The 21,386-nt window shown below is 48.6% G+C and overlaps 1 protein-coding gene across 2 annotated transcripts in view; it reads right to left on the reverse strand.

The window, feature by feature from the left end:
• LOC144159045 (voltage-dependent calcium channel subunit alpha-2/delta-3-like) overlaps nucleotides 1-21,386 on the reverse strand; it is a 163,592-nt gene that overhangs the window by 131,650 nt on the left and 10,556 nt on the right. The window lies entirely within an intron of this gene.

Here is a 21,386-nt window from a genome sequence, read left to right on the forward strand (position 1 = left end):
GACGCCGACGCCCGTAGGCATTCGAGCGGATTATTCGCAAGCGCGAAGTAGGTCGATACTCCGGTCACCACACGCCCTATCACCCGCGGAGGCACTAACCCTGTTCCACTTATGTTGTGCGACATGAAACTGCTACCAGCGAAACCAATAAACAACCCGCGCGAAAACAAAACGAAGAAACGGAAAAGAGAAAACGGTCTCTCAGACGCCAGCGTCGACATTTTTTTGTTGACGTCTTCGGGGGGCCGTTTTTCTTAGTCGAATATTCGATTTTTCACCCTCGAACGGGCGTCGTTCCCGAGCTTATCGGCGCTCGCAGCGTTCGACAGAAATTCGTCCATGCCAGCGGTCGTAGCGGAAAGTCTACAAGGGCCCACGTCAACCGCTGGCGGAGGATATGGCGCGAGTTTCAAAAAGTTGCGTTTTAAAAACTTCTAGTGGGCTTTCGCGTTTTTTCGTTGTCCACCAGTTTTTAGTTTTTTTATTTCGTCTCTTTTTTTTTTGCCTATGCGTTATGTTGTGCTTTCCTGAACGCTTTCCCCGAGCTCTGGAAAGAAAAATGATTACTCAGACAACATGCGCTTCAAAATTGTCAACTTTTTGTTTATTTGTGTTTGTTTGTTTATTGCTTTGCTTATTTGCTTGCTTATTTTTTTTCAGTTGCTTTCCCGTGTTTCTTTGTCGGCAGATCCGTCCCACCTCCTGGGGAAATCCGAGCACTGCTTTATGCTTTTTGGATTGCAATATGAAAAATGACAATAATAACAAACACAGAAAGGACTGCACGCGCCCCACAATACTCCGGGTCACTCGCAAACGAAAAGAACGGTAAAATAACAGCGGTTAGCCAGAGGGAGAAAGATAACATCAAAAAATATATTAATGCCGTAAATAAGAATTCTCACGAAATCACACGTCACTTTTACGTCCAATTCCCGTTACTTTATTCCCTTTCCTACGGTTCTTGCATGCTTCCCGTTCAAGACAAGCTGAAACATCGCGAAATTCAACCAATCGCACTCCGGAATGCCATGGCTCTCTTCCCCGCTTTTATTGAATACTCGCTTCCTTTTTTTCCCTCCACCGAACAGCTTGAGTTCCCTCCTTTTAACCCTCTTTCCCCACTCATTTTTTTCACATTCCTCCTCCCTCTCCTCCCCCTACCTCCGTGCCCGGCATACATTCACTGAAATCGAGAAGGGCCACAAAGAACGCAACGATTGTCCACCAGCGCGACGACGGCGTTTAAGAGCCGCAGAAACGCACGAAGCCGCCGCCGCCGCCGCCGCCTCAAAGAAACAAGTCAAGCAAAGCCAAGCCAAGTCAAGGAAGGAGAATCCTTCAAGGGACGCGCGGGAAACACAAGCAAACAGCGACCGGCAAACGTGGCCGCCGCGACGTTCCGTCGTCGCCGTCGACGTGGTTCCCTGAAAGTGCAGCGCGGGCGACCATAAAAAGGATGAGGAAGAGGAGAAGGAGGGTGGGATGAGGGAAGAGCTAGAGCGAAGAATAGAACGCAAAAGAGGGAACAGTTGGGGAAAAAAGTTGCGGCTTATGCCTGGCTTTCCATTCGGCCGACTCGAAAGCGTTCACAGCCTATAGCTGCGGCACACTGCAACCTCGAGGTCTTGGCCCAGCGTCGCCGCGCCAGGCTTCGCCCTCAAGCGCAACCCCCGTATTTTTTTTTTTTTTCGCTTTGCGCGACTTCTCTCTTTACAGTTCGCGGTGGCGGCGACACTTTCTTACGGCTTTCTGCAGGGCTCCTCTACTCTTCCCTTCTTGCTAGCGTCCTTTGTTGCGAGAACAGAAGTGGCACAGGGATTTCTTCTGGCTTCTTGTGTGACGCCTTTTCTTCCCCAGTAGTGTGCGCCTCTGCGCTTGATGTTTCCACCCTTGAAAGAGGCGGCGGTGCGCGAATCGGACCCAGAAAGGAGCTGACCGCGACAGAAAAGGATTAAAAAGCCGCTGCGGGTGAAAAATTCGTCCTTGAAGTAGACGTGCATTACGTCGTTGGTATTTTTGCTAAACGTTTGCGGTTTTGTTTTGTTTTGCAAAGACGATAGCGCCACTCTGACTACACGGGGAGAAGGGGACCTTCTTTTTAACCCCCGGGGCGTTACGCGAACGTCTACAGCCTGTCATAAGCGGGCAACTGGCGGGAAACCCTCTTATGTTACCTTGGCATCAAAGCTGCCAGAACCGAGGCCCTCGCTAAGCTTTCGCACGATAATAGGGTTTGGAAATGAGGGGCTCGTTAGGAAATACAGAAAGAAATGCCGGCAGTCTACAACGCCAAAGAAGGCATAGGGGAATGGTTAGACTATTTTTTTTACCGTCAGTGACGTTACATTATTTTTTTTAATTAATTACGTGAGAAAGAAAGAAAGAAAAACACGCGCCCAGAGTGGGGACCGAACCCACGCCTTTCGATTAGATCTCGAATGCCTTACCAATTCGGCAATCTGGGCAACTGTGTTCTCCTTAACTTTCTGGGGTATTTATATTTACTACAACTGTATCTGACGCTTGAGGGTGGTAGCCAGCGCCACTCTGACTACACGGGGAGAAGGGGACCTTCTTTTTAACCCCCGGGGCGTGACGCGAACGTCTACAGCCTGTCATAAGCGGGCAACTGGCGGGAAACCCTCTTATGTTACCTTGGCATCAAGGCTGCCAGAACCGAGGCCCTCGCTAAGCTTTCGCACGATAATAGGGTTTGGAAATGAGGGGCTCGTTAGGAAATACAGAAAGAAATGCCGGCAGTCTACAACGCCAAAGAAGGCATAGGGGAATGGTTAGACTATTTTTTTTACCGTCAGTGACGTTACATTATTTTTTTTAATTAATTACGTGAGAAAGAAAGAAAGAAAAACACGCGCCCAGAGTGGGGACCGAACCCACGCCTTTCGATTAGATCTCGAATGCCTTACCAATTCGGCAATCTGGGCAACTGTGTTCTCCTTAACTTTCTGGGGTATTTATATTTACTACAACTGTATCTGACGCTTGAGGGTGGTAGCCAGCGCCACTCTGACTACACGGGGAGAAGGGGACCTTCTTTTTAACCCCCGGGGCGTGACGCGAACGTCTACAGCCTGTCATAAGCGGGCAACTGGCGGGAAACCCTCTTATGTTACCTTGGCATCAAGGCTGCCAGAACCGAGGCCCTCGCTAAGCTTTCGCACGATAATAGGGTTTGGAAATGAGGGGCTCGTTAGGAAATACAGAAAGAAATGCCGGCAGTCTACAACGCCAAAGAAGGCATAGGGGAATGGTTAGACTATTTTTTTTACCGTCAGTGACGTTACATTATTTTTTTAATTAATTACGTGAGAAAGAAAGAAAGAAAAACACGCGCCCAGAGTGGGGACCGAACCCACGCCTTTCGATTAGATCTCGAATGCCTTACCAATTCGGCAATTTGGGCTTTAACTTTCTGGGAGACCCTCAAGCGTCAGATACAGTTGTAGTAAATATAAATACCCCAGAAAGTTAAGGAGAACACAGTCGCCCAGATTGCCGAATTGGTAAGGCATTCGAGATCTAATCGAAAGGCGTGGGTTCGGTCCCCACTCTGGGCGCGTGTTTTTCTTTCTTTCTCACGTAATTAATTAAAAAATATAATGTAACGTCACTAACGGTAAAAAAATAGTCTAACCATTCCCCTATGCCTTCTTTGGCGTTGTAGACTGCCGGCATTTCTTTCTGTATTTCCTAACGAGCCCCTCATTTCCAAACCATATATATATATACATATATATATATATATATATATATATATATATATATATATATATATATATATATATACCTGGAAGTGCCGACCCAAACCACGGGGAGGACATGAGGCGTGCAAATATTGTGCGCTGGGGAGCATTAGGTACTCAGATGTAATAAACAATAGCCCACCCCTATCTTCAAAGATAAAGGCACACGAATGCGCGCCCCAATAGATGATTTCTGACACATAAATTTGGGGATTTCCTAAGCCGCTTGACAGAAAACTTAAGCCGGCACGACGGGCCAAGGAAAAAAAAGATAGGCCAAAGCTTAAAGACACGAACCGGTGGTACTCGGGTGGAAGTCATGCTAGCTCAAATTAGGAGAAGAAAATGGAGTTGTACGGACATGCAATGCGGAGACCGCACAACCGGTGGACAACAGCGGCAACACACTGGCTATCAAGAGATGGTACTAATGGCAGGAGAAGGCCGATAGGTCGATTAAGGGACGAGATATTGGTTGCAAGCAATCGATTCCGACAGCGCAGGGTAGGAGCATTCGGAAAAAGAGGCCTTTATTCTGGTATCGACCCGAGATGATGCAGATGACTACGATTATGACTATGATAATGATGATGGTGATGATTATGATGATGGCGAGCACCATGATTATGATGATAATTACAATGACCGTGATGATGATAATTATAATGAGTATAATGATGATTATAATTGCGATGGTGGTATTATAGACGCAAAGCACAGCCATTTGTGACTAGCAAGGCAAAGCCTGCAAGGTTGACCTCTTCAGCTCTTTAAAACGTTATTTCTCGGTTCAACAAGCTCTCTCTCTCTCCCTCTCCATCCTGCTCTCCCTCCCTCTCTCTCTCTCTCTCTCTCACTCCCACACGCGCACGTACAACGCAAAGCATCCTTCCGCTCCTCCTTGTCTCTTCGGTCCTCCTCCTCCTCCATTCGACCCCCGAAACTAATTCCCGCTAATTTTCCGCGCTGCTAATTCTATCGCGATTCAGCCGCCGACTTGGCCCTTCTCGTCTTTCTCAAACAGAGAATGGCCATTTCTCTGCCGGCCTTCGCCGGGCCCGTTTTAGGCGAACAACTGACGCCTTCGCGCAAACTGCGTACACACACGCTCTCAGCTTTCAGCGCAAATACACATTCAACGCTCGGCGGTCGCGGCGAGGGAGCCCTCCACGCTGCCGCCCCGGGGATTTAACTTCGGCCGCGACTTTAAATCCGCCCTCGCAACTCCGACTCTCCACTGTCTCCCCTCATGTCCGGTGAAAAACGCGCTGCCCAGCCCTTCGCTGAACTCCTTCGTACAGCGCGGCTTATACATCATCCCCCGCAGCATGGAGCAACCAACACCCACACCACCACACTTCCAATAGGCCTGGAAGACGGCAAAATCATCCATACTTGTTAGTTAACCCTTAGGAACTGCAAGACACTCTTAAGAACGACGCTGCCGTGTTAGCCAAACAGTGGAAGCCGTTCTGGTTGAAATGTTTGCACTCACAGCGGCGTCGCCAGGCATTGTCATCTGGGTGGCGTTTCCGCGGCACTAAAGGAGAGCGGCAAGTGGTGAGCGGAGGAGGAGAGCGATGGAGATGGGGAGAGGAGGAGAGAAAGGTGGCGGTTGCGTTGCCATGGCAACGACGCCTTTGGGGCTGCCTCGTCCCTTTTAATGCTTCTCGTCGTCGTCCGATCGAAATCGCAAGAGACCAGCCGTGTAAGAGGGGCCCGCCGGAGCCACTGTGGTGGTGGCCACCATCGCCGGCAAAGAAACGACGACCGAGATGACGGAGAGACTATAGATCAGGTAGCGAAAGCGAAGACAAAAAAAAATACAGGCGAAAGCGACTTAGAGGAGAGCCGGCCCGAAGATTGAAGCAGCTGTATAAACAACACGTCTTGAGTGAAAACGTCGGAGCCAACCCCGAGCGCTTGTGAAGAAGCGAAACAAAAACCATATCGGGTGGGAAAATGGGATATAAAAATTGCGTTCACTTTCGGCAGCTACATCATATCGGCTAAGAGCGAGCATATACACTTCACGGTGGGGGAAGTTTAGGAGTTTATCTTCATCAAGAGTGTGCGGACAATCGCCTCAGGGCACCTCTAAGAGGTTTAGAGCTATGTAAGTGAGTGCGGGAAGGCGGTAAGCGGCTTGTCGGTAATTTACCTTCCGTATTTATAGTGCCTACTTATTTCGCCAGCGCGGACGGCGCGAATGTTGTCAGTCACGCGGCGGAAATTTTGACGGCAACTTTAAGGCGGAAATAAACACGTTAGCAAAAAAAAAAAAAAAAAAAAAAAGGCCATTACCCTTCAACCCGTCTTACGCACCTTCCCAAGTGAAAGGTGAAAAAAAAAAAAAAAAGAATAATGCCCAAATGACGTGCCTTCAGTAAACTTGCTGCCACAACGATTCCCCCGCACTTAATAACGTGTGTCCAGAAACCACGTTTGTGTTTGCCCCATGAGGCCAGTTTCTTTGACGCCTCTATTTTTTTAGAAAGAGGGTGTTGCAGTAGGTTTACGCTTAAAGAGACTCTGCGACACTACCGACAAACGCTTTCACTCTTTCCTTCGCGTCTACAAGCACTGCGAAAGCTTTAGTTATTGCCAGCCCGGAGTAGCACTGCGTGATTTCCTCGTCGCAGCAGATGCCCCTGCCGTTTTGGACATGCTTCTGTGCTTCAAGAACGCTATCATTACGAAAGAGATACAATCCTTTTGAGCGGGTTTCCAAGGGATCCGAGGGGCGTATAGCAGTAATTTTCGGCCGAGGTACTTTGTAACCCCTTATTCTAAGCACTGATTGTGTTCGTTGACTACGTTCTGAAAGCATTTTGGATAAAACAAAAGTCAATGAAAGTGTTACAGGGTCCCTTATTTCACCATAGTCATCATCGCTATTACGCTCATCGTGCCCAGGTTCCACTTCAAGACGAAGGCCTCTCCAAGAAGAAAAGGCGCATTTATTGCGAGGTTATTCTGTGAAGCGTGTGCGAGGGAACAACATAATTAAAATAAGAGCTACACATTTAGAATTAATAAGGTGCAACCACCAGTGGAATGCCAGCGAGGTCACTTAAGTTCCAACGTATATTGTCTTTAACAACAGGTAGGAATTTGATGAGAACTTTCTTTTTCGGACCAATGGGCAAGAGCTCATAGCATCATGGCGTCTTCCTGGCACATCCGCCCCCACCTGTCAAGAGAGCCACGTACTCTTATAGGGCCACGTTAGCTTATCCTGAACGTAGGCTCGGTGTGACCAAACATTCCATCACATTTTACGGAAATGCCTTGTGCGACAAAGCAGAATACGACGACAAAAGCCAATATTCATATTACCTCCCGCCCTTCCCACCTCCACCCCTCATTACGTGCGTGTACATTCCACGCGCAGCAACTTCGATGTGTGTTCACCAAACCCTCGTTATAACAAAGTCCTCGACTGACTTCGCTATAATTTTTTTCGCTATAAGCGATTTTTTTTTGTTATCACCGGTTTGGCGGTATAATGAGCTTTTAATTATATGCTGTTCATGTTATAAGCAATTCTTGTAAAGAGCACTTCTCGTTATAAGCGACTTTTTCTTAAAGCAGTTTTTTGTTATAACAGTTTTTTCGTTTTAAGCGGGTTTTAATTATACCCGGGTTTTTATCGCCAGTTTTTGTTATAAAAAGATTCTCTCATACGCAGTTTTCGCTAGAAGCTATTTATCGTTAAAAGCGGTTTTTCCCAATAAGGAATTTTTCGCTATAAGCTTCAAGAACGCGCAGCCATTGCCAGGTAAGGTCCCTCCAACGGCGGCCTGCCTCACCGCCCGCGCTCACTGCTTAGTGCGTGGCGGTGCCGGCAGTGGTGGCGGCAAGCTTTGACGATAAGGAAGGTCAGTGGCCAGCGGGGGTAGGGAAGCAAGGTAGGGGTATTTCAGTCCGTAGGTAAGCCCTTCGTTGAAAGCTGGAATAAGGGCGTTGTTCGCGACGTAGACCACGCCTAAATGGCTCGTACTAGGCCGATTTTGGGGGCATAAAGAGTTGTAAGACAGTGCTTGTATCGTCCTCTTTCTTGTCTCGTTCTCTCGCTCTGCTTTTTTACTAGTAAGAAACCGAACAGGATCAGTTAAAGGGACCCTGCAACACTTTTTTCGATTTTTGTTCTCAATCTCAAATGCTGTGAGAACATAGTCGACAAACACTTCCAGTACTTAGAATAGGGGGACACGAACTACCGGAGCCAAAAATTACTGCTATATGCCCATAAGATAACTTGGAATCCTGCTCAAAATGTTTTTCTCTCTTTACCGAGTCTTGCTGTTCCTTGAGCGCTCCAATCACGCGATTGCAGCAGTCTAGCTGCTATTGGCCTCTTCATTTCTGTTGCAGCAACAAACGCATTTGATAGTCACTTCAGAAAAAAATCCACAAAGCAAAGCAGAAACGGAAGGCGGGTAGTTCTACAGAGACGAGCAAGTCACGCAGTGCGGCTCCGTGCTGTTGACAACTATAGTTTTTACAGCGCTTCCAGATTCTAAGGAAAGAGTGAAAGTGTTTATCCGAAGTGTTGCAGGGCCTCTTTCAAATCCACCTCGAACAAGAAACAGCACATCTCTGCTTCACGGGATCTAACAGCGACCGGACTGCTTGTGATAACCCAGCGTCCAGGCCTTCCTTTGACCCTCGGCTGTGCCTGCGGGTTCGTAGCCTTTCCCTTTCCCTTCCACTCTTCTCATTGTTCTTCCCGAGGAGCAAGACGAACCACCCGCGGCGCTAAAGGGCTCGCCCCGAATTACGATGTTGTCCCACCCTCTCCCTTCCCTTGCGGTTTCATCTTGCCAGAAGTTCGCGTTCACCCACTGTCTTTTTTTTATTTTTTTGGCTGCCGGGACCCGCAAATCGCGTAGTAGGCATATCACGTAGCGGCCAAATCGAATTCCCCCGGAGCTGTAAGCACAGCAAGCGGGCAACACCGCACGGCACAGAAGAGACGGGGGGGGAGGAAGCATTGCAGGGTGGCCGCACTTCCAGGGGCGAGTGTTCTTTCCTGATATTTTCTTTTCGTCGAACCCTTATCGGATAGATTCTGTTTTTTTTTCGGCTAGATTCGTTGGCGGTGGTCGAGTACGAACGCAGTCGGCAAGAACTAAGATATCGCGACGCCGATAGCAACAGCGGCACGCAAGTTGAGTCTGCCCGGTGGCCAGGAAGCGACAACTTCCGGTGGCTTGTATCGGAAGGAAGTGGACTGGAAACGGACGACGACATCTCAAGCGGCTGCCTAACAATGTGCGACACTTTCCGCCCTACGAGAGGTGTTTTTCGGGTGGCAGTGTTCGTCAATAGGGAATGCCTGAAAGGGGCCTTGAAGACAAAATACAAGTTTAGTTCACTAAAAAAGACTTCTTTGTAACTATGACACCAATTTTATTGCAAACTTCAAACGAATCATTAAGATATAAAAGACAGCCTATGAAGCCCCTTTCCGTCGATTTCTCTATGACATCAGAGAATGTATGTGCCATTGGCATCCACCGACCTAAGCCATCCCCAAGAAACATTGATTGATTGATTGATTGATTGATTGATTGATTGATTGATTGATTGATTGATTGATTGATTGATTGATTGATTGATTGATTGATTGATTGATTGACTGATTGATTGTGGGGTTTCACGCGCCGCCGCAACGCAGGCGATGAGGCGTGCCGTAGTGGAGGGCTCCGGATTAATTTTGATTTTTGACCACCTGGGTATCTTTACCGTGCGCCGAAATCACGTACACACGTACATTTTTGCTTTTCGCTTTCAACAGAAAAGCGGGAATCGAACTCGCGTCCTCGTGCTCAGCAGCACAACGCCTTAGGCACTGAGCCACCGCGGCGGGTTCTCGAAGAAACGTAACTGTGCGATTGTAGTGGGGGCCTCTAGTCCTGTTTGATCGTAGAACTAGGACGCCACCGTACTGTTAAAGTCATTACTATATTTCTGGCTCTGGACAATATTAGTTCACTCCTGCCCTTCTTTGGTGGGGCGCAAGGGTATCTAAGGCCAAGAGCGCCATTGCTATGATGAGGTAAAAATGTGTTGATGAAATGGGTGCGAATAGTGCATAAAATTAGTTCGGTGTAAAGGGCCGGATCCGAAAGATGAGTGAGGAGCGTAATGAGGCATGGAGCGAGCTAACGGTGTATAGAAAAAGGCAATGAGGTGGACAAGAATGCTAGTTTCTAAAACAAAGCTGCTTTAAAAAACCGATATCCTCAAGGTATTGTAAAACTCTGCTGAAATTGAACACAGGACAATCTGATAAAAACATGGCAGTGTGCCGTGGCATACTCTCCCTATACATTTCCTGGAAATAGCGTCTCCTATGCAGTTTCATGGCCCAGCACTCAACCAAAACATGGAGGACTGAAAGACCCTCGCTACATCTGGCGCAGTTCGGCGTCTAGTCACCACTCAGGAGGTAGGAATGGGTGCCATGTGTGTGTCCTATTCGGAGTCTGCATCGCCAGACCTCAAAGGTCCTGCTTTTTTCCCTGGCAGCTGATCGGCCAATTAAAGGCTGTACCAAGTGAAGCTTGTTTATTTCTCCGTCCAGTTCACTCCTGCCCATAGCACGTCACTGTAGCGCGAAATTTGGAGGTTTCTCAATAGTGGAAGTTGGAGTTGGAAGTTTCTCAAGTTTTCTTTTTTTTTTTTCGTTTACAAGAACGTCTGTCGTGGCTGGAATGGAGCGGAATTAGTTGCCGAATCAGTGCGTACGAGATCCCCGCGTTAAAGGTCCCCAGGTGGTCGAAATTAATCCGGAGCCCTCCACTACGGCGCGCCTCATCGGCTGCGTTGCGTCACGGCGTTAAATATAGTATACCGGCTGCGCGATCTGAAGCAAAGGCGAGATTTCAAGAAACGCTGTGTGCACAGTCTTTGCTTTCGGTCGTGACAACTACGTTTGGAAGTGTTAAAGGGACCCTGCGATACTTCGGATAAACGCTTTCACTCTTTTCTTCACGTCTGGAAGCACTGTCAAAGCTTTAGTTATTAAGAGCACGGAGCGGCACCGCGTGCTCCGATCGTAGGAGCAGTACCACCCGGCCTGCGTTTGTGCCTTGCTTTGTGACTTTTCCTCGGAAGTGCACGGCTGGTCGCGAGCCACTATTGGACCCCAATCGCAGATGAAGAAGCGCATTCGCAACACGCTCGAGCCGACGCCTCAGCGCTATAGAAAAAAAAATGGTTGCCATACCGCCCTGCGAACATGGCTGTCTAGAGAAGCTGTTGTAAGCCACTACAAATGGTGATGGGGAATGGTATGAAATGTTCCTTGTGTGCGCGGCGCGCTTGTCTCTTGCACTCGGCTTCTTTGGCGGCAAATGCTGGGCCCTGACGAATGCGCTACGCGTCTTGGACGAGAACTGCTCGATCCTGCGTAGCCTCACGTATGCGCTAGCCCTCGAATGACGTCAACCCCCTCTCCTTCCGAGATCAGCTGAAAACCTAACCTTTACCAGAACACAAGAGGGGGGGGGGGTCTCATTCTACACCAGCGCTTAATCATCCATCATGCTATTTCAACGCTTGTTTTGTAGTGTTTTATTCATACAAATACTCAGCTCTATGCTGCACGCCTGGTTAGCCTGACGCTTGCACTCGCCGTCTTGGGAGAGAACTGCTGAGTCCTGCCTGGGTTTTTTTGTTCACGACACGAAATTTTCCGACCAACGAGATCGAGGCTAACAGCTTGCTGTAATAACTGAATACTCACTAACCTGTGGTCTCTACAAGTTGGTGTGATAACCTCCTGGACCGACTCCTGTCATAAACCTAGCACCTATCTCGTCACGAAATCTCCTCACAGAACCATGGACGCTATCCACCAATGATATCCACTGCTACGCTATCCACAAATTCACCAATGCTGCCCACCAATTCTATGCTACCCTGTGCTATGCTACGCAATCCACCAATTTACCAATGAGATCCACCAATTCAAGTGATTGAACCCTGTACACTGATATCTTTTCGATTATTCCATGCCTCCCTTCCTCCGTGTCCCTCTCCTTCGCCACCAGGGCATTCAATCCCCTTCTGACAATAAAGCTGTTCCTCCTTCCTCCGCTTAAGTAGTTATCGAATGCGTTTTCTGCTGCAACAAGAAGGAAGCGTCAAATAGGCGCTACATTGCTACAGTGACGTAATTCGAGCCCTCAGAGAACGCCAAGACTCGGGAAAGAGAGAAAAATCTTTTAAAAAGGTTTCCATGTTATCTGACGCGCACAGAGCAGTAATGTTTGGCCGAAGTACTTTGTGGACCCCCTATTCTAAGTACTGGATGTGTTTGTTGCGTAGGCTCTGAAAGAATTTAAGATGTAAAACAAAGTTGAAAAAAGTGTAGGGAGGTCTCTTTAAACTTGAGCCATTTGTTCTTGTGGGCGACCGACCCAGTGCTCGTTCACTAGTGACGTCATTGATTGAACTTATTGACTGACTGAAATGATAGACTTTAATAGCCGTACTATAAAGCGTTCTCGATATCGTTGTGCCGGTTTGCGCTTCCCCGGCGGTATCCAAGGCTGTGTTGTGTTTCATTTCGAGCACAGGCTTCGAAGTACAAGCGCAGGCTTCATATTGCGCGATCTTTAGGAGGTTATACCACAAAAAAAATCTGTGGGTGCACTCTGAAGTCTGTGCTCGTACTCTGAGGCGCGCAGGGACTTCTCATAACCAGCCGCCCAGTGCTAGCCCAGTGAAACTGCTTTAAAAAAAATTACACCATCTTCCCGTAGGGGAACCCTGAGTAGTATGCGAAGCAGCCATGGGGTCGACTGAAGTTCCCATTAGTTTTCAGTTCGTCATTTCCGTTGACGTTCAGATTCGCGTGCCTTCGTTGTATCAGTAGCTTCTTGGCGTAGTTTGAATGAGTGAAGGACATAAGGCGCGTTTGTAGCACATGCTCCCGTCTCGGTTTGTAGCGCAATGGGAAGAGCGCCACGTACCTCTCGTTGCGGCCAGAGAGTCGTGGGATCGAAACCGGGCGCCGCCTATTTCATTTTATAGTCGACTGCGCTGACGTGAGCCCAAACGCTGACGGGGCTGAAGAGACGCGCATGCGCAGTAGAGTGCGGACGGCGGACCGCAAGGGAAGGAGGGACACAGCCCCGAACATGAGATGCTCCGCATCTAAAACTTGTTTGCACTAAATAGTTGCAATGAATATGCGCTGCCTTCAAGCGGGGATCGAAAAGAAAGCCTCCGAGCAACCGCACGGCCAGGCTGGCGAAAAACGGGGACCGTGCAAAGAGCAAGCCAGGATAATGAAAAAGTAAAAACAACACAAGAAAACAACAAGGGCATGGCATAGAAGCACGCGAAACTTAGGTGTGAGGAGAGGGAGGTCGAGCGGAGCACAGTGCCACCGACGGCGCCAGACAACGAACACCGCGAGAGCAAAATCGTTCGCACAGGAGAGGGTGAGCGCGAGGGGGTTCTAAAACGGGCCACGGCGTCCCAAAGCCGAAGCCGCTATGGTTCAGCGGGAGGCCATCGCCGGCAGATGTTACGGCGACGACAGAACTGCAGCTCAGCAGCCACGGTGGTGGATCGCTTCTTGGCTCCCCCCTAGCACCCGAGGCGGGGGTCCCCCGTTTGTTTTTACAACCGACGGCCTCGGCCAAACCGTGCTCTGCTGCTGGAGGCAGGCGCAGACCTCTCACGCACATATCGAAAGGTGGTGCCGCATGTCTGGCGCCATTCACGCTTGCCGTTACGCCGAGAGGAAACAGAAGAGAAAGTTCAACAGCTGCCGTGCCACAGCAGTTAAATCTAATTTGAGCTGGTTTGGGCGTCTGTAGGAATGCATATGCTTGAATGGTTTAGCTGATACCGGGTTTAGAACGGCGCGTAGATGTCGGTGAGCGGTTCGGCGCCATTCTCCGCCGGTAACTGAGGGGATAATTCTCGCACGTGTGTTTAAAGCGTCTAACGCATGCTCCGCATGCCCTCTACGCTCATCATCGTCGTAATCAGCCTACTCAGGTCCACTGAAGGACGAAGGCCTCTCCCGTTGACCTCCAACCACTCCTGTCGTGCGCTGCTCGAGTGCAGTTTACCCCCGACTTTCTCTAGCTCATCCCTCCATCGGGTTAATGCCCTTCCCCTTCTTCTATACCCATTTCTTGGTATCCACTCTGTTACCCTAATTGTCCCCCGGTTGTCGGTTCGGCTCACCACATGGCCAGCCCAAGCCAGGTTCTTTTTTCTTTTTTGAACTCTGATATCATCTACTCTAGTTTGTTCTCTGATCCAGGTTGCTCATTTCCTGTTCCTGAGTGTTACTCCTAGCATTATGCGTCCCATCGGCTGTTGAACCGACATAAGTTTGCTTTCTACGAAGTAAGAACAACGCTTTGAAAACAATGTTTAAACCTCGAAATCCAAACAGGGCTGGCGGCCGAACAAAGTCTCAAAGGCTCGAGAGCAAAGTCTCAACAGTGCCGAGATATGGTGGGCCAGCCATGTGAACGCGGCAAAAATTAGCAGTGACTCAGCTCGGCTATGCCAGGGTATACGTGCGTGAGCTAAGGTTCAGCTGGTTATTCTTAGCTTTCCTGGTTGTCTAGGAGTAGCTTGATTGTCATGCTTACTGCTGCTTCAGTGACATACATACGGTATACGCATTATGTGGCACGTGTATATTTATCAAGCAGGTCCGCCGCAGCGTCTCCAATCGCCCCAGAGCTAAGCTGGTTCCACAGGCGCACGCCGGTGTTGCTGCGACGCACGAGCCATCGGTTCCACACCCAGCCACCCCTCGCATGATCGTCAAGTGGACCGGGCCGTCACGTGCAGAACGGAGCTCGGCGAAGACGCTGGGCGTGTGGGGTGTGTGAGAGACGCCGGACAGCGAGCAACGTTCTGTGGACCGCGTGATCGTCCCTGCTCCTCGCGCAAGCGCAGCACGGCTCTCCAGGAGCCACGCGAAACTGCTCAACCTCGGCCAAGCGTAGCTCACTCTGCAAAATTGATCTCCGTCGGCCTCCAATGGGTGGACTGATACAGCAGGAGAGCAGTGTGAGAGGTGGGCGGATGAGACAGGAGAGAGAGTTTTACGTGGCACGAGCGACAGAAGACTTTCGTCTTTCGACGGCATTTGCAGCGACGCGAGCGGATACGCGCCCATTTGTTGTTCGGCTGTACCGAATCACGGAAAGAGTCGAGAAATGCCTTTGAACCCGGCGGTGAGCAGGTGCACCTGCCGGTTGCTCTGTCACTTTGCGCCCTCCGGAGGAATCCGTCCACCCAACAATTGAGAGTTTTAGCAGTGCGTCTGTTCCGTCGTGTACGTACGTAGTTACCGTATTGACCGGGACTCGACTGCGCATGTGCGCGCGGAAGGGCGTGGAGGAAGGGAAAGGAGGAGCACCCCACCGTGGCGAATGCACGGGCATGGCGAGGGGCGGCCCGCGGAAGTAATTCCCCTACCACGACGAATGCACAAGTGCCCAGACGAGTCCCGGTCAACACGGTGACTACGTGCATGACGGAATTGACGGACGGCTAAAACTCTAATGTTTCCCTCTTTCAGTGTCGAGTGACCGACACACGAAGCCTACGGCGCCTACGAATTCTGTGGAACACCCAGTCACTTGTTTGTTCCTCCTGAGTTGGGCGTGTAGCAGTCACCTTTACGCGAGGTGGCGCGCTACACGAGTTGCTGTGACGACAAAAATACAGCGATATTTGTACATCATAAGGCCATATTTTAAACGCTAGAACAATGCATCATCTGACTGAGAAACAACCTACCGAAACAGGCGCCTGCGAGGCAGAAATTCCCGTTACACATACGGTGGCTGCGGACGCCTGAACCGGTCTTCAATTAATGTGGCAGAAAGCGCAAGACAACGGGAAAGAGTTCCATGAATGCAGTGAGAACAGCCCGCTAGAAAAATTAACCCACAGTTTCCTACGAATAACGTGCACGCACGAGATCTCTTAAGAAACATAGATGGGAGATTTAAACAAAACCCAATACAGTTCCCGTGGCAGCAATTAAAGACGTCTGCTGCAGCGTACAGGCTACCCGTTTAAAATTGTCTCTGCACCGATGCTTAAAGTAATTTCCCGAGGGACAGATTCGGGCAGAAAGTTCCTCGTTTGTCCTCTTGTTCTCCGCAGAATTTAAAAATAGATTGAAGCGAGAAGATATATATAAAACATCAATCATGGGAGTGACTCGAAGGAAGTCGGAGGTATTAATAGTAAGGGTGCTTAAAGCTTACCAAATTACAGGAGGATAATTCTGAGCTTGGCAATAAGTTCTGACAGCCTAAAGGAAAATGTACAACGCTGACTTAAAAAAAATAGAAAGCCTCACACGTCGTGAACGTGATAGCTGCGAAGTCAGCACTAATTTCAGCCTGTTCGATTAGTTTCAAAAAGCGAAACGGGGGCTTAGGCATACTTTTTTTCGTTTTTTTTTCTTATGCCACAACGTAAATAAGTCGAGCAAAAGTTATGAGTCCGTGACTGTGGCTTAGCAATAATGTTATATGTTTCTTGCTGTCAATACTGTTAAAGGCCAAATTTAAAGAAACAAACAACTCGGGTTATCATACGACTCTGTGAACTCACATTTTTCCCGTTCCTAGTACTTTCCATGACCACAAGAAGCTCAATACCAACGCCAGAATTCCGTAAGCACCTTTCTGTTAACACCAGATTTGCGATTCAAACTCCTGAAGTACTATCCCAACCGGTTCGGCGTCTGCAGAAAGATTAGGAGTTTGCGTGCTTAACTTCTGAAGTGCAGTTTAAACTTAACATGACGAAGTGGTATTTCCCATCCAGTATTTCGTTAAATCCCGAATTACGCTAAACAAAGTTCGTTAGTGTCGATATTTCACTCAATTTCATCATGCTAGCATGCATTCCTGTCGAGCTATATATAACATCCGCTGAAACAAACAAGAAGGGCCTTCAAAGCGATATTTTCAGGCTTAAATCACGCGTTCGGGCCCCTCTAGTAAATAACAGCCGCTTCACTTATTTTGCCGCCCACAAACAAAAGCAACAAAACGCGAGCTCTAACGCTCACATTCTGGAAATTCTCGCTGCAACGCTAGATAAAATAATAACAATAGCTAAAGCTACTTAAACGAAAACATCTTTTTAGAAAGTGCTTCTAAGCCACACGCTATACCAAAAAAAAGTCCCACTTTATTCAACTGCTTAGAGGCGTTCCCGTATTTACACAGTTCTTATATGCTGTTTTTACTTGCCTTCACGAAGCGGTCGGCGTTTCGAAGATTTGACTTGCTTTTTTTGTAATACGCGCTTTCCAATCGACTTGCTAGTTTTTCTTTTCTTCGTGTTTTTTTTTTTTTGTCACGCCCTACTTTCATATGCGCATTAATTTGGCGCCTAATGACAACGCGGCAGCAGCAGGCGGATTTGTCGCCTTCCGCGCTACCTGGGCATGTTTGCAACGAGGTCCCGGCGGTGATTAAATTGACCGTCAGCTGCTCGGGCGAAAACTTTCGCGCCGGCCCAATTCTCCGCCGCTAGCATTTCAAAAATCAGCAGAACTGCTAAGTCTGTAAACACAACATTATTAACGTCGTTTCCAAAACAGATACCTGCTGAAGGTTTTGAGGGCCGTTGCGCTCGTATACAGGCAGTACTGAGCTCACAGTGCATAGCTCAAAAAAGATTCTAGCTTCCTGTTTCCCGCTCGGATATAACTTTCACCAGTGCAACTTCAAAAAAGGTGGGGAAGCTTGCGCTAAGTCGCGCAGGAGTAAACCACAGCAAAGCTGGAGAATTTTTTCCTACGTAAGCATTGAAGGACACACCGAAGTGAATCGTAAAAGTTTGCCTCGTGTCTAGAACTGGCGCGCCGCCGCCAGCGCGAGGGCTCTTCGACGAAACTTAGCGCATGCGCAGAAGCATTTGACGACTGATGGGGCACAGCGTCAAGGCTAAGGACAGCTGCGGCGCGGCGATTAACGACGCATGAGCAGCCTTCTCTGAGTCGTGTCGAGGTCCCGCGGAGCAGGTAATGCACACGCTGTCACGTCGCGGGTTGCCAAATTGGAGATAAACGGCGGGAGTAACTATGACGTAGTGTTTTCGCATTACGCGCTCCACATCCCGGCCAGCTACAACAGCTTCGCTGATAAAAAAATTTTGCGCGTTTTGAGCGCTAAGTCTACACGCGGACTATGAGGCGCCCCGAAGTTGGAGGGCTTCGGATTGATTGTGGCCACATCTGGAGATCTCTAACGTCCGCCGAAATCTCGACACGCGGGCGTTTTCGCTTTTTGCCTCCATCTAAAAAGAGGTCATCTTGGCGGGGTCGAACCCGGGTCCTTTGGCTGGGCACGATGCTTTAGCCGCTGAGCCACCACGGCGGGGTCACTAGCCCGTACTTCACTACCAGCGAAATGTTTTGGCGCATAATTTCAGGGTAGGAGATCAGCTGAGTAGTTTATTATTATTATTATTATTATTATTATTATTATTATTATTATTATTATTATTATTATTATTATAATCGTAGTCGCCGTCGTCGTCGTCATCATATTTATGCACCTCGCATAGACTTCCAACCACCCCTGTTTCGCGCCGTCGCAATTCATTCTTTCGCTAATTTTCTTATTTACTCCCGGGCATCGGGTTAACTGTCCCTTACTTCCAGTCCCGTCTCTTTTTATTTGCCGAATGGGAGACCACTCACAAGCATAACGTCAGTAGGAGGGCATGACATGGTCAAGTGTGCTAGGAAATACATCAAAATTAGGGCAAACCGAACACCAGAGCTGTAACTGCGGTCATTGTTTGGTGTAGCCCCACAAAGCTACTATTTAATGCTCCAATACTTAATTTATAAAGACGAAATTTTTCCTTGAAGACAATATATATCTTTGCTGAATTTGAAAGAACTGACCTTTGGTAAGTCGCCCAGCTCTGTTCCAGCTCAGAAAACGTTTTTTAAACAAAACGAAAGATGCTTGTGCTGAAGCAAGAAAATTGAAAAATTGTATGGCGATTACGATACCCCCTAAATCGAAATTTGGGCGCAGCTGTTTAGCTGTTTTGACTGTGCAAAATGTGCTGGCACAAAGGATTTCAGACGCACATAAATGTATGGTTACAGAAAACTTTTATTTGGAGCGGCTGACGAAGCCCAAGCCTCGCTCATTGTTCAGCCCTCACTCAGAGTTGTGGCGTCGGCGACGCTTAGCCTCCGCTCGGGCAGCTCGTTCAGCTGCAGCGGCTGACGAAGCATACGAACAGTTGCCTCACTCGCAGCTCAGCGCTCACTCCTGAATGCTGCAGTGCGCTGAGGCAGCACTCACTCGTGGGTCTTCTCGACGGCGGCGATAGTAAGCCGCTGCGTCGGCGGCGCGAAGTGATCCTCAGAAAGGGACCGCGAAGTGCGTCTTAGGAAGCGAACGCGCATCATCGTTACACGCACACTCCCCCTAACGTTTTCGCCAAGCGTCGCGCAGACGAGCGTCTCATGCGGGCTCAGCATACTGCCCCACCCCCCCTCCCCTCACCACAAACGTTCGGAGAAGCGTCTCCCTAAGCCACCACGGCGAACCACCCTCCCCTCACAATTTGGCGACAGTATGCTGCTTTGCTTTCTGTTACTCTTCGGTCTTGCCATCGTTCGCTCGGTTACAACGACGACGGCGATGCCGCTCAGCCCAGGAACGGGCGCCAAACTGCTGCGACCTAAAAATTTCTTATTTCGCGATACAGTGACGTGATATGGGCAGAAGAGACGTAATGAAGGCGAGCACTAAAAAGACAGTTGTCAGTGTATGAACTGCCGGTTAGCATTCGAGCGATACGATTAGACGGAACTACAGGTCCCACTATATACAACCACCCAGACATGTGTCTTGGCGATGGCTTAAAGGGGCCATGAAGAGAAAATGCAACTTCGTTTAATTTGAAAGAACTAGGATTCAGTATCTCACTCAGCTCCATTACAGCCCCAAAAGAGTTTTTTTTGACAAAAAAAAAGCAAGAAGTATTTAACAACTTTCAAATTTTGCGCCACAGTGACGTGTTATGAGCAAGAGTGACGTCATACGGGCCAACAATAAAACATAATTTTCAGTGCGTTAACTGCATGTTAGCATTCAAGTGATGCGGTCAAATGGAACTAGAGGCCCCATTACAGACGCCCAGTCATGTGTCGTCACGACAGGTAAGTTAGGCGGCTGCCAATCGCACAAACAAGGTTCCGTGACGTCATAGAAAAGTTGCGGGAAATTGGCTAGGGGGTCGCGACTGCTTCACGCGTTTTCTTTAATATCTCCGTTATTTGTTCGAAGATTGCGATGATATTGGTATCATTGTTATCGGGACTAAGCCGTCTTTTTAATAAACCCAACTTGTATTTTGTCTTCATGGCTCCTTTAAGTAGGTGGGCGCCAATCACACACACAAGGTTCTGTGACGTCATACAGAAACCGTCGGAAAGCGGCTGAGAGGTCGCCACTGCTGGATATATTTTCTTTATTATCTGGTATATTTGTTTGAAGTTTGCGATAAAATTGGCATCACTGATATCGGGACAAAGCAGGGGACTCACCTGACCACATTCCTACGGGAAGTACTAATTCATGACCCACTCGCAAAAAAAAAAACAAGAAAAGGCTTTACAAATTCGTAGAAATGTCCATAACGACCTGGTTCGCTTCCTTTAGAAATATATCCCTTCTTTACTGAGATAAAAAATAAACAAGAAAACATTTTTGCTTATCCAGTTCTCGCTAGACGGCGCTACCTGTCTAGCAAGCAATAGTTTTTTTATTAGTTCATTGCAGAAGTGACATCTCTCTAAAATAAGCGAACTAGGCCGTTGTGAATATCTATATGTATCTGTGAAGCTTTTTGTGTTGGTGGAGGATGGTTTTTAAGTCCGCGGGTTATGAAGTGGTCAGTCCCATAGGAATGTTAACAGGTCAGTCCCCCTTCATGGATCAAACTTGTATGTACCGTCAAGAGCAAAAGTTTGCGGACCATGAAAACAGCAATTTTGGGTTATTTCTCTGCCGCACGGCAGTGCGGGGTATTAGGTGCGGTATTTTTGCAATACTTTAGTAATTATACAACAGCTCACGTGCATATCACAGTTTCTGGGCAGCTACCAGAAGAGAAGCAACCTAAAATTGCCGTTTTCGTGGTCCGTAAACTTTTGCGCGAGGCTGTACTTTACTTCCTTTGTTACCTCCTCCTCATCCGTTCGGAGTGCCCTGTTTTCCCGATTCGAAGATCCCCCGGCGCTTCGAGAAACCGCCATTGTAGGCAAGAAGACCATAGGAAGGGCTACTGAATCTAGCAGCTGCAGAACCGGGTGATCGACCATAGCGTTTTTAAAGACGGCGCGTCGACGGCGCAGACAATCAAAATGGCCACAGGAAGAGAGAAAAGAAAAACAGGAAGAAAAGACGAAGAACGTCTCAAGGAGAGACGCCGCTTGAAACACGCTCGAGAACACGTCGCTGGGATTTTTCGATCAATCTTCGTCGAGAAGCACCCTTTGCCGCCGCCGCCGCCACCGCCTCACGCACGCCTGTAGTCCATCGATTCGGCGCTTCCTTTCTCCGT

Source organism: Haemaphysalis longicornis, unplaced genomic scaffold (genome assembly GCF_048455015.1).
Source record: "Haemaphysalis longicornis isolate Haplotype H1 unplaced genomic scaffold, Haemaphysalis longicornis Haplotype H1 scaffold_10, whole genome shotgun sequence".
Taxonomy (NCBI): Eukaryota; Metazoa; Arthropoda; class Arachnida; order Ixodida; family Ixodidae; genus Haemaphysalis; species Haemaphysalis longicornis.